We start from the raw sequence: 11,637 nt of genomic DNA on the forward strand, positions 1-11,637 counted from the left end.
ATGCTCAAAGCAGTCTCCGCTCGCACTAGAAACATCACAACCCGTGCCAAGCAGCCTTGCATTTGCTCAAAGAGGAGACCGAGCTAGCGGGAGCAAAAACATTCGCTTCCAAAAAATCAAAAGGAACCGCCTTAGAGGAGGGTGTATATCTCATCAGGCCCATACAAGAGACATCAACATGAGGATGCACGACACTGATGCTGGACACTTGTGGCACATAAAGACATGCCAATAACCCGAGAGGTAGCCAGGGATTGCAGGATTCGCGCGCACGGTGGTTGTTCTTCGAACATGGGAAGGGATCCCTGTAGACATGTGCAAGATGTCCATGAGCAAGGCATCTGCAACATTGACCAAAGAGTCAAGCTAGGATGGAGCGAGGGGTTAAGGCCAAATCTTGTGACGTCGGGCGATGCGGAACACATCGAGGTAACACCTCTCGCTAACCACCGGTTACGTCCGCCTCACGCCCCATGCACGGCTGAGTGTATGGACGAACTTCTGGAAGCCCACATTTTCATCGGGGCCAACCCCTCTGAATCGTCGTCATCGTCCTTATCCCCGTTTCCTAAAATCGCAAGAAAACTAAACATAGTTTGCGTGAAGCCGAAAAAGTATGGTTTTCACCGCCTAATGGTGAATTCATTATAAAATAAAACGAGCTCTACGCAAGCACAATTATTTCTTCTTATCTCTTAATTTATGTTCTTTGTTCAGCAAATAAAATATGGCAGCAAAGGTAAGCTAGAAGCAACCTACACAACTCGTTAGTAGTCTTTTTTTTTTGCAAGCAGAACAACACTTCTATTGCAAATTATTCTTTTTTTATACTGTTTGTGAGGGCTTAACACTTCTATGATTTCGGTCCACTGAAATCATTCTGCGTATCGCAATCCAATCTGCTCGCGGAGAAAATCCATTAGGAAATCGACGCAGTGAAGCAAACTGTTACTTTACGTCAAGATCAGCCATCCCAAATTAAATACAGATCAGCCATCCGGATTCTTTCGGCTGAGCAGAAAGGGGGCAGAGACGTCGGCAGAGGGACGCGTCGACGACCGAGGTGCTGAGGTGTTGCTGGTTGCCGGCATGCATCAGCTGAAGTTCCTGATGGAGGGACACCTCATGCAGCGGCTCAGCCGCCGGTGATCCTGTCGTAGTGTCGTGTGCAACTCCCGCCGGCGAGACACCCCTGACAATCGCGTCTCCCTAGTTTGGCGTGACAGAATCAATCCACGCCTCACGTGGTGGCACGTCTCAGCACAATGGAGGTGTGAAATGTGCTACTTACTTTGTCCATATAAAGATGTTAGAAGTTTATTTAAATTTAGATGTATTTAGATTTTTATTAGTGTATTTAAATGTATTTCAAAACATGGATACATATGCACACAAGAACCAAATATCCAAGTGGAAGCGACAACACATGTAAAGCTTAGAGTTTTACCTTTCAGAATGAAAATCAAAGGTCTTGGGTTAATTGGTTGTGCTGGGCAATAGTTTTATCGAAAACATAGTTTTAAGAGACGAGACTATCTTTAGGGTGAAAACATAAGATCTTTTAATCAGGCGACGACGACGCTTGTGTACTGTTTTCTTCTTAAAAACGTCGATTTTGGAGAGTCTGGAGTACATGTGTTATCTTGGCGGTGATTGTATTGGTGTTGCTAGGGCTAGAATACTATATCGGAACTTTTTTATTTTTTAGTTTTTTAGTTGTGTGCATCCGTACTACCATTAAAGTATTACGTTGTTGTAGAGGTTGGATATAATTGGTATTTTTCGATATTAATATATCCCCTTCATAAAAAAAATATGCACACAAGAACCAAATTTTCCGCGAAAACGAAAAAGCTTTGCGTTTCGATGCATTGATAGGAAAAGAAGTTGTATTTACAAGTTCAAAGAGTGGACCGACACCCACGCCATACAAGTCAACCCAAAAAAAACTATAGGTTAAGGGAGAAGTTGACGTAGCCCTCGTGCTCCCGCATCCGCCCATAATCTCGCCTCAGCTTTGATCGTGTCGATTAGGGAGGCCACCGAAGGCAGCTCGTTGTTGAAGACAATGGCGTTCCTATGCTTCCAGATCCACCACGCCGTGAGCACAACTAGCGACGAGGTCCCTTTGCGCATATGACGTAGGTTGGAGCGCACCACCAGTGACTGCCTCTCCACGAAATCACCTTCAACAACAGGAGGTCCGGCAGTAGATCGAATCCAGGATAGGATCTCATGCCAGATAATCCGCGAGAACGAACACCCACTAAGAATGTGTGACATGTCTCCTCTGCCCGCTCACAGAACATGCAATGCGGCCGATAAGGCTACTGGCGGCACGCGAGCCTCTCATCTGTCCAGCACTTGTCTTGGCAAGCAAGCTCGATAAAGAACCTCACCCTAGGTGACGCCCAACATTTTCAGTTCAACTCCCAAAACCCTAAAACTACCGATCCTTAGAAGAGGGCGTAGTAGCAGGACTTGAAGGAATACAGTGCCAACAAGGGGCTCACGGCTCCCACAATGTATGTGATCCAACTACGTTCAGTAAGCGTCCGTTCCACCGTACGACGCTTCCTGGGACGTCGTGGAATCAACACTAACAAGTCCGGCGCTACTTCCCCAATTGACTTCCCAAATTTCTGTCACTTCGAGATTGTTTGTATAGTAGAGATATCTATTTTATTTGCAAAATGAAAGAAGAAACTGCTCATTCAGACGTTTTGTTTGTGTCGATCGACTGGGAATGTGACGCGCGATCCACCCAGCAGGGTTAGTTGATCATCCATCGATCTGTCGAACTGATATGCCGCCTCCGCCTCTGTCGTACCAAAGCTTTCAGTTGGGCGGTTCGAACTTTGCAGGAATAAAGCAAGCTCTTATCCTTTCTGCATATGCTGTGTGTTCATCCGTCAGGCAACTGATCCAAGCTTATCAGCGTATATACGTGTGTTTCGAGGCTGCACGTAAGATTGGTCGATCGCGTACGCGACATGGCGTACGTGGTTAAGGCCGTGAACAAATGCGCGCGTATAATGCATCGGCATATGGCAACCGCTCCCTGTTAAGCTGGGACTGTCTCGCCGTTTATTGCTGCTATTGCAGCTGCCGGTTCTGTCAGCTGCTGGCAGCTTGATGGGTGGGGAACACGTGTCCGCGTTCTTAACGTGCGAGCTTTCAGTTTTGTCAAACGATCTATTTGTACGTCTTAGGCCATGTGCTATGTAGCGTCTGTTCAAAGAATTCGGTGTCAGATGTTGGAATCGCTTTGAGGAAGCTGCTATGTGTGGAATTGGTAGTAGGACCCTCTCTCTGAGTGAGCATTTGGTGCACGTGAGTACCAGTGCTCTTAGTTTTTAAATATTAAAAAGATATGTATCTGTGTTTCAAAAAATCATCATATTTATTCCATGAATACATATATATATTCCGAATACTTGTGAGAAGTTTCGGTAAAAGTTGCATTATATTTTGAGATAGAGGAAAAAAAAGAAATTTATGGCTATGTATATGGACATATATTTGTCAGAAATTTGTCTTTTTTGTATAGCTCAAAATATAGTATATTATTCTCCAAAATTTTTACCGTATCTTTAGAATGTTTATATTTAATTTCATTTTTTTTTGGAATTCAAATAGTATGATTTTATAGCACCAGGAGCACTGGTGCTCATGTGCTAAATATACTTTTCGCCTCTCTCCTCACATCTTTGCATGCATGCATCTCATTTATATCTCACCGTATTGCTGCTAGGTCCCAAGTTTGCATGAAAAAAGTGAACCAACATATTGAGTCGCTTCTTGTGTCAGACTATATGAGCCGATGCTCTACTATGTATTGAACCGGTTCAAGAGCAGGAGAGAGAAGGTTATGGTTCGTTTTGTGCACACATAGTACATGATCTTAGGGTGTGTGTTCAGTTTGGAATGGCATGAAATGAAATAAAATGGTTACGTTTCAGAGAAATGGAATGATTTTATCTTCACGTTTGGTTTGGAAAAAAAGAAGAAACAAAATAATACCTTTTTTGTTCTGTTGGGAGAATTGGAAAGCGGAGCGGAATAGGGTTAAACTAATATTTTATCTCAAAATCATAATTAACAATGGTAAATGGCGTTTTTATCTAAAAATCTAAATTAACAGCGTCTAATGGCCTTTTTAATCTCAAAATCGTAATTAACAACATTTTTTTGTTAGGTTGGGAGAAATGGAGCAGCCCGGAATGAAGGTTAAACTTTAATCTTTTGTCTCAAAATCGTAATTCATAGTGGCTAATGGCCCTTTTAATCTAATGTAATTAACAATGGCTAACTATTTTTTTTGGCTAGATTAGTAGAGTGTTTCCTAATTAACAACGGCCAATTAACATTGTCCCACCACATTGCACCGATTCGGTGGAATAGATGCATTACACATATGAGTCTAAATACATGTTAGAATACTACTTATGTTCATATAAACCGGGCAGGCAAAATCCGGGGCCCTGTGCGGAACTCTAAAGTAGGCCGCATCTCACTAGAGAAATATAACTAATGAATTGTACACTGAAAAACTACTCTTGAAGCCCTGGTCAGATCAACTTAAAAATTGTTTTAGCATGAAAAATATATAGTTTCAAAACCCGAGCGGACCAATGGTCCAACAAAAAAACCTATATCTATAAATTGTTTGATTTTTAGAAAGTAGGGAAATACTTTAAGATCACAAAGATATAAAATCCCATCATAGAAACTATCCCCATGAGATCTCCATAAAATAAAATCGTGGTAACTAATTATTTAATTTGTATACAAGAACTTAAGAAATCGCAGCTAACATGAACTAGAAATTTATTTCAAAAAAGTAGTTATATTTGTTATCTTGTGATCCAAATTCATATACTAAAGGGAGGCTAACTTCTGATGAGCAGAGCGAGGCCGTCGCCGGTAGGCTTGGTTCACGGACAATAAGATTATTGGCATGTCATCACTTAAATTATGAGAATTAAGCTAATACCATTGCCAATAAAAGCTAGCCACACCATAACAACATGACAGTAAATTTACTTGAAGCTATTTTCAACCGGGATTTTCTAACGTGGAAGCAACCAACGCCAGGATTGGTGACGAAAATGCAACGAGGTCCATTGAGCAAAGGCGGGCTCGTCTCGCCCATCACCACCACCGACCTCCTTTGTCTTTATTCGACCCGCAGCCGCATACATCCGCCGCCGCACAACTTTCGTCGGACATGCGCAGCCTATTTGCAAGCTAAGATGGAGTGGTGCAAGCCAAGCTGTAGCGCGTAGTGCTTGTTCTGCACACGCAAATGTCCTGGTGGCTAACTGGATTTATCCTTCCCTGCCATCTGGAATGTCGTTGAAGGCGCCATCGTCGCAAACTAAATTTGGCCTGACGACCGCTCCAGCTTGACACCGGCTACTAGCTTGTCGGGGATGCTGCCGCTGTTCGACGTGGGGGCGCTAGAGATGTGAACATGTGAGGGATGGAAGGACCGGGATCACTATGTTTACGGTGCTAATTCAGGGATCGAGAGTTAGGGTTCAATCTAGATATAACCTATATAAAGTTAAGGTTTATTTCAAAAAATTACTCTTTTATTCATTGAAATATTTATTGAAAAATACGTATTATTTATAGCTTACAAAACTACATAATGAACCGCACTACAGGAATGCGACGCTATGCCGATGGCCGGCTGCCCTCGGCGTAGGCTACGCCGACGGCGGCCCTCGGCGTATCTCGTCGGCGTCCAGCTCCCTCGGCATAGAAAGCTACGCCGTTGGCGTAGAGCTGGCCCTCGGCGTACGCGCCCTAAGCCGACGGCCACGCGGACCCCTCGGCGTCCGAGCCCTCGGCAGAGTGTGCCGTCGCGCCGTCCCGTTACGGCGCACCCCATACGCCGAGGGCCAGGCCCTCGGCATAGCTCCCTACGTGGCAGCTGCTGGGAAGCCCCCGCCGGAGCCAGGCCACGCTATACGCCGAGGGCAAGGCCCTCGGCATAGGGCCCTACGTGGCAGCTGCTGGGAAGCCTGCGCGGACCCAGGCCAGGCTATACGCCGAGGGAAAGGCTCTCGACATAGCCGTGACCATATGGTTCGGCAGCTGTGCCAATTTCATCCAAATTCACAGCAATTCATCCAATTTCACAGCTATTCATCCAATTTCATCCAAATACATGCAAATTCATCCAAATACATCCCCAAATACATGCAAATTCATTCAAATTCTCCATAATTCACCAAAATAGCACAAAATCCACATAGTAGCATACATGGTGCACATAATAGCATACAAGAGGAGTGTGTCATGTCATCCAAATACATAGTAGTAGCTAGCGCATGATAGGAATAGTAGTAGCAGGCAAGCGCATAGATAGTGTGAGCCGACTACATGAAGGACCCGGGCGGGGTGTATCCGCCCTCATCGTTGGCGAAACGAGAAGCCCGAGTCCGAGGTTGCGCTCTAGTAGAAGCTGCAGAAGAACCAGCTGGAGACGCACTGGGAGTACGCCCAGGAGAAGTCGACGGAGAGGCACCTGGAGTACGCCTAGGAGAAGTCGACAGAGAGGCACCGGGAGTACGCCCAGGAGAAGTCGACGGAGAGGCACCGGAAGTACGCCCAGGAGACAGACCACCTCCATGAACCGGTGTGACCTCGCGCCCACCCCGCGAGGCCTGGTTCCCGGAGCATCCCGTTCCCTACATGTTCCCTACATGTTAGCAACTTGCGAGGCAAAGGGAAATGGTAACTACCGGTTTGGCAAAGAACTTACCGGTGTGGATCCGTAGTAAGTCACAGCGAAAGTTTCCTTCGATGGCATGATAGGCAATTCCCCCGCCATGGGAACTTGAGCCGGTGGCGGTGTACCAGTAGACAAAGAAATCATCAGTGCCTGCAAGATATATTACATGTGCATCCGGAGAACAACAGGGAGCCGCTTCCGAAATCCTGACTCGGACCGGAGTAGAACATGGAAAACGTAGACAACTACGCATCCGCCGACTGTCCCGTAAATGCCACAAGTGTTACGGTTCAAAATATGCTGACCACTAATGCATATTTATCCGCGTAACGCTCGCGGACGGGAAATGACACCTAGGTTATGCAACTTTACTTGGAAAATGAATCTAGTGACATAAGAAAATGCGGAGAAGGGGAGGCGATGTTGTAGCTCACCCTCGGCGGCCGGAGAGAATCGCGTGGCGATGTCGGCGGACGGAGCGAATCGCGTCAAGATCCCGGGTCGTCACGTCGGGGTGCTCACACCGGTGCCTATTTAAAACAATAAACAAAATAGTCAATAAATTTGCAACTAACAATTTACCCTAAGTAACAATTTTATTTATAAGTAGCACTAACAACTAGAAATTTACCCTAACTAACAACTAGCAAAGAACCCTAACTAACTAACAACTAAAAATTAACTAAGCAAATTAACTAAAAAATAAACTAAGCAAATTAACTAACAAATAAAAAAATGCATACCTTTGGAGCTCCCCATGGAGCCGGCAGTGAGGGGAGGAGAGGCCTGGGCGGCGCGGCTGCTGAGGAGGGGGTCGGGGCGGTCTGCTGCAGGAGGAGGGGGCCGGGGCGGTGAGGTGAGGCGGCGGGCGGCGTTGTGGGCCGCGGGCGGCGGCGCGGTGAGGTGAGGCGTGGGAGGCGCGGCGACGGCTGGTGGCGGGCGGTGCAGTGACGGTGGTTGCCAGCGGCGGGTATTGTGGCGGCGGGCGGGGGGAGGAGCAGAGGATTTGGAGGCGGGCGGGCGGGTTGGAGGTGGGCGCGGGCGTGTGTGCGTGGTCCGGCTCGACCAGCACACATGACCCGGCCGTGCCCTAGCTATGCCGAGGGCCAGGCATATGCCGACGGCTGCCCTCGGCATAGCCATTTTTTTTGTTTTTTTCCTTTTACTTCCTATTTAATCTCAATTATAGGTATAAAATTATTTTCTAAATTTTATTAATCTCATATTATAGTATAAAAAATATTAATATAGGTCATAGGAACAAGTATTAAAAATAATTATATCATCTTATGTGAAGATTCCCTTTGGTACATGAAACCCTAATCTCAGACCCCGTAGATCGACCCCTTTAACTATTCAGTATTTTTCAAGATAATTGCAGTAGTTACTAGGACACATAAAATGACGTCACGCGGTTCCGCAAAACTATTTTTTGACTTCGTTTACTTTGCCAACTGTGCAAAACGGGGCCGCCGGGACATGCGGTATGGCCGTACCGGACGCGCGGGTGCACCCGTCCGCCAACGCGCTAAACGAAAAACATTTAGCACATAAAATGACGCGCCGTAGACCTAAAAACATTTTTCCGGGCATTTATTGAGTGAAGGACAGTGTGGCCCTAGTTCAAATCCGGTCAGTTTCCAGCGGATTCGGTGGAACACCGCAGGAAGCGGGGGGGATGCCCCGATGGCTAGCGCGCGCATATGGCATGCGATAGGTGGTGCGTAGGATGTATCCTACCACTGCACGGAGGTCTCGTGCAATTCCCAAATGCACACCATGTAGGTGCTTCACAAAAAAAGGCCGTTCCGGCACCCCGAAAATGGAAACACCATCGCCCGTGGGTCGGATTGGATATCTGCGACCGGGGCCTTGCTTCCCATCCTAAGGCCCACGCACGTGCCAAATATGGCCTCGTTCCGACAAACTATGAGGTGTCACGGGCCGTTTCCTACTCATTTCCCCTAAAAGCCATATAACTCCGGACGTGATAGCCCTATTCGTGAAGGGTTTTTCCAGATAATTGCCGTATCCCAATTCCTTCTGTTGCAGTGGTGACTAGGACACATAAAATGATGACACGCGGCTCCGCGTGACTTTTTGACTACGTTTACTTTGCCAACTGTGCAAAACGGGGCCGCCGGGACATGCGGTATGGCCGTACCGGACGCGCGGGTGCACCCGTCCGCCAACGCGCTAAACAAAACAACTTTAGCACATAAAATGACGTGTCGTAGACCTAAAAACATTTTCCCGGTATTTATTGAGCGAAGGAAAGTGTGGCCCTAGTTCAAATCTGGTATGTTTCCACCGGATTCGGCAGGACACCGCATGAAGCGGGGGGGGGGGGGATTCCCAGATGGCTAACGCGCGCATATGGCATGCGATAGGTGGTGCGTACGAGGTATCTGTTATCACCAAGATTTGACCAAGTCGGAGGTGGGCCGCAGTCAAGTTGTGCTTAAGGAAATATACGTGGAGAATTACATGAATCGGCCTTTTATACCAAGTTGGGCTTAATTGCCCGTGTATCTGTAACATATTAGATCGCATTTTAGTTTAGAGATAGAATCTTACTCGTGCACGGTTTAGTGCACGCCCACATTAGAAAGTCCCCTGGACTATAAATATGTACCTAGGGTTTATGGAATAAACAACAACTCACGTTCAACCCCAAAAACAAACCAATCTCGGCGCATCGCCAACTCCTTCGTCTCGAGGGTTTCTATCAGTAAGCGACATGCTGCCTAGATCGCATCTTGCGATCTAGGCAGACAAGCCCCACGTTGTTCATGCGTTGCTCGTACCGAAGCGCTTTTGATGGCGAGCAACGTAGTTATCATTAGATGTGTTAGGGTTAGCATTGTTCTTCGTTTAAGCATGCTTACGTAGTGCAACCCTTGCATATCTAGCCGCCCTCACGCCTATCTCAGGTGTGGGGCGGTACCCGCTTGATCATTATTTAGTAGATCTGATCCGTTACGATTGCTCCTTGTTCTACAAGGATTAGTTTAATATCTGCAATAGTTAGGCCTTACAAAGGGGGGAGGATCCAGTGGCGCGTAGGGTGGCGTTCGCAAGTCCTAAACGGGATGTTCCGAGGATCAACTTCATGTTGGTTTTTAGGCCTTGTTTAGGATCGGCTTACGAGCACCGTGCGTGGCCGCGAGGCCCAACCTGGAGTAGGATGATCCGATTATGCGGTGAAAACCCTAAATCGTCGTAGATCTCATTAGCTTCATCTTGATCAAGCAGGACCACCAAGTATTCGTGCACCCCGTACGAATCATGGGTGGATCGGCTCTTTGAGCCGATTCACAGGATAACCTCGAGAGCCGATCGAGGCTCGTATTTAACGTTTACATGTATGCCCTGCAGAAACTAAGCGAGGCATTCCCATCACCTTCCCGACCAGGTATAGGTCAGGTGGCACGCCCTTGCACTTCGCAACGCCGCGTGTGACCAGAAGAGCATTGCGGGCCGTCGCTCGGAGGGGTCTCGACCAGCCGCAGCTCTAGGCTCTTCCCGGCTCTACGGTGTTGACAAGGCCGCTGCCCGCCGGTGGGTTTTGGCAGTCAACACATTCACGGCACGCCCGGTGGGACAATCTCCTACATCAACCACATCGCCATCTACATCCGAGATGGCGGACGGCACGCCGGTCACCTACGGGGATCCGCCCGACGACCTCAAGAAGCAATACAACGAGATCAAGGCCACCCTCGAAGCCGACCTCATCGGCTCTTTTCGCAGAACCCGTTCCCATGGCATCGGATGGAAGGGATTCTCACCGCAAGGTGCGCTCGATGGGATAGACCTCTCTACCCCGTCGGAGGAACGCACCAGGGGTCCGCGGCAGGAGATCAACTACCTGGTGGCTCACTCGCTACACCGCCACTCTGAGAACTTGGTCAACGTGTTGGAGCGTGTCGCTCTGCGCGTGATCCAGGAGATCATGAGCCACCAGTACTCGCCGTCAGGACCAGCTCTCGGGACTCATCAAGGAGAGTTGCCATTCCAGTCCCGTCCACCGCTGCCATATGCGTTGGCAGCACCTGCTGAAGTGCCGACTACACCGGCATTCCTCGTCTACAGGATTGGTGGCGACCCTAGTGACTACCAGTTCTTAATGGAGGCGCCTAAGGAGATCCCTCATGGATACGCGTGCATGTATGTGCCGGATTGTGGTGACTGGGCACTCACAAACCAGGCCACAACATCGGGGACTCCGGCGAAGACGAGAGGAACGTCGGCGACAGAGCGTAGCGTGGCTAACTAAATACGCCACACCGACGAAACTCCCGAGCCCAGCTCCCGCAGATGGCTCGGAGCCGGAGAAGCAAACATGGCAGGCCAAGTACGCCACCCCGGCGAATCTTCGCAGTGCAACTCCTACGGCCAGCACAACGGATCGGATCAGTACCATACTGAGAGACCGGTTCGGCATGTTGCCGAAAAGGAGGGCAGCTCGGCTATTCCAAGCCGTACCCCGACGATTACGAGATGATCCCGCTGCCACCTAAATATCGGCTCCCCGACTTCTCCAAATTCAGTGGATCAGATGGCTCCAGCTCCATCGAGCACGTCAGCCGATATTTGGCTCAACTAGGACCGGCTTCGGTGTCGGATCAGCTACGCGTGAGGCTCTTTTCACAGTCCCTCACGGGATCGGCTTTTGGATGGTACACCTCTTTGCCAGCAAACTCCATCCAGTCTTGGAAGCAATTGGAAGAACGAGTTCCATATGCAATACCATTCAGAAGCTTCCGAGTCCGGCATTGCCGATCTAGCACAACTACGTCGAAGCGCGGGAAACGGTGACAGAATCACATCCAGCGCTTCGAGAATCTTAGGAACCGATGTTATTCGGTTCGTATAACCGAAAAGGAAGC

The sequence above is a fragment of the Lolium rigidum genome, chromosome 7 (assembly GCF_022539505.1).
Source record: "Lolium rigidum isolate FL_2022 chromosome 7, APGP_CSIRO_Lrig_0.1, whole genome shotgun sequence".
Lineage (NCBI taxonomy): Eukaryota > Viridiplantae > Streptophyta > Magnoliopsida > Poales > Poaceae > Lolium > Lolium rigidum.